Source organism: Phyllostomus discolor, chromosome 7, assembly GCF_004126475.2.
Source record: "Phyllostomus discolor isolate MPI-MPIP mPhyDis1 chromosome 7, mPhyDis1.pri.v3, whole genome shotgun sequence".
NCBI lineage: Eukaryota > Metazoa > Chordata > Mammalia > Chiroptera > Phyllostomidae > Phyllostomus > Phyllostomus discolor.
The window spans coordinates 34,959,404-34,962,054 of record NC_040909.2 but is presented as its reverse complement, the minus strand read 5'-3'; the positions used below and the strand labels follow the sequence as shown (position 1 = coordinate 34,962,054).

The 2,651-nt window shown below is 55.2% G+C and overlaps 1 pseudogene; it reads right to left on the bottom strand.

The window, feature by feature from the left end:
- Positions 1 to 706: 706 nt before the first annotated feature.
- Positions 707 to 1,289, bottom strand: LOC114501321 (annotated as a pseudogene).
- Between the last annotated feature and the right edge of the window lie 1,362 nt (positions 1,290 to 2,651).

Below are 2,651 nucleotides of genomic sequence, written 5' to 3'. Positions count from 1 at the left end.
CAGAAAGTATATTTGGATGGAACTGGAGTACTCAGCAGGACATGCAGCAGTGTAAGATAAGGTTGGGAAGGTGGGCATGGGCATCCCACTGAGGCTGAGGGACTGGAAGCTGATCCTGGGGCAGGTCAGCTCTGGGACGCTTCTGTGGTTGTATGGGGAAGGGGTGAGGGGCTGAGCCATTAGGGAGCAGGCTGAGGATGAGGTGGCTGAAAGCCAGGGGTCAGGGTGAGTCAGGGCTCCTCGTGTCAGAGTTGATCAGCTCTGCTGAGGACTCTGCTGCCCCCTGACCCAGCCATGGGGTAGATACTGTCTTCAAGGCATCACTGGTCTCACAAAAGGTAGGGAGAGTTCTCAAGGGAACACCCAAAGCTCATAAACCAACAGAAGCAAGGCCCAGAGCAGCAGGCAGGATTCCAGCAGCTGTGAAATGCAGGATGCTGGAATGGCCGCCACCTGGGGTGGGGAGGCCAATCCATCCAGGAAGGCAGGGACACAGCAGGAGGGAGGAGGCTTCCCTAAGCTGGCTAACCCTGTGAGAACCCGATTGAATATGAGAAGACGGGTCCCTGGAGGGGGACAGAGAGAAGGGACCACAGATTGGGGCACTGTGGAAGCTCAGGCAGCAGACAGGAGGCCTGGGTAGCAGTGTGGGAAGTGCCATCTTGCCCCACTTCCCCTAGGGACCCACACATGCTGTCTTCAGAAGGTTGACTGGGACACTTCACCACCCTCCCACCAGCTGTGTGGTAGGAACCAGAGTGCCATGATCCTAGAGGGTCACAGGCACTGGAATCCAGCTGGGGCTATTCAGGAACCTTCTTTTCCAAAGCAGCCACATCCTTTTGGTCACAAGCTAGAGCTGGGACAGGAGTGTCATATGTGTTGTGAGGGTGAAACTTGAGCTGTTCCTTGGGGGGTGGGGGGCGTGGGGGGGGGGCGTGGGGATTGCGGCCTTGCTCTGCTGTTTCCTCTGTTCCATTTTCAGAACAACCTGGTGCAGCTCTCTCTTCTGGGCCTCCAGGCAGCTCTGGGAGCACCCCAAAGCCTCCTGGCTGAGGTGCTGGGCCTTGGCATTCAGCTCTGTCTCCCTGGCCGCCAGCTCCTCCTTAAAATGCCTCAGCTCCTCCTCCACATGGGCAGGATGCATCTCCACTGTCTCCCAACCCTCCTCTATGTCCCCAAATTTCTTCCTCTGGGTGGATTCCAGGGACTCCTCCAGGGTCTCAAAGTGGTCCTGGTTTGTGTCCATCGGGGGATCCAGGTTAAGGGTAAGTGACAGAGCCGGGCCTCCCTCCACCTGGTTCCTACCCTCCCCCATGGGCAGGTCCTATAAGAGTCATTCTTTCCCAGCCTGCAAATCAAGGAGTCACTGGTTTGATTCCCAGTCAGGGCACATGCCTGGGTTGCAGGACAGGTCCCCAGTGGGGGGCACGCAAGAGGCAGCCACACACTGATATTTCTCTCCCTCTTTTTCTCCCTCCCTTCCCCTCTGTAAAAAATAAAATAAATAAATCTTTTAAAAAAAGAGTCACTCTTGATGGGCAGTTTTCCTAAAATTCAACCTAGAGAGAAAAGGGGTGGGGGTAGGGGTGCACACACACAAGTGAGAACACATATGTATGTGTGCACAACTGTGTGAACATGCGGGCACACGAGTGTGTGGTATGTATGTGCAACTGTGTGGCCACACACCCACACTCACATGATTGTATTCTCTATTCATATACTCTTCAAATTAAGGAAAGACCATCTCAAAACATAAAATAATGTCCCAGAAGCCTTTGCCAAGTCCCAAAAGCCATAGGCACCCATTTCTCATTGAACATTAGAGCTAAAGCAGTCCTGCCTGTCCTTAATGAAGTGCCAGCCTCCCCACACAAGGAGTTCCCTCCACCTGGACTTTATCTGGTCTCCAGTGCCACCCCTACCTAAAGAATGCCTTTGCCACGCCTTCTCAAGGCCACAGGGAAGTTGCAGTCAGCCCTACCAACTCAACAGAACCTTAATCCTTCCTGGGACAGGTGTCCAAGGCAGGGCTTAGACACAGGAGGTGAGAGTTTGAGGGTCTGGCTGCGTGGGAAAACCAGCAGCCATGGTGGCTCACTGAGGATATCAAGAAGACCTGAAGAGAGCAAGGCGCCCTGTGTGCAGGACCCCAGCCGGCCCTGGCAGCCCTCGGTGCATGTGTCTGTGCTGGTGAGCCTGGTGGCCTACATGCTGTGAGGGGATCAGTGGGCGGGGGTGTGGAAAGGCCCTGCATACTGAGCTAGGCAGGCTCCCTGTGGGCTCCCTGTGTTGTCCAGGGTAAGGAGAACACCCTGCACCCTGCCCTGGCCCTGCCCCTGGCCTCAACCACTAGCCACTTCTTCCAAGAGCCCAGTCTCGGTGGGGAAGTGATACATTCAAAGTAAGGAAGACCCCCACACTCCAGCAAACCCTTCTTCTGCCCCAATGGGGAAAGCCAGCTTCCTTTAGCCCGGCACACCCAGAAGCCATGCTTGCCTTCCTCCACCCAGGAGCCTGGCAAGATTGCCAGCAGCCTTTGCCTTAGGGCTCTGTAGAGCCCTCTGCATCCCAAACTTCCCTATTCTGCATCTTGAAGCTTTACTATTCATGAGCACACACAGGCAGATCCCTAACACCTGTCTCCC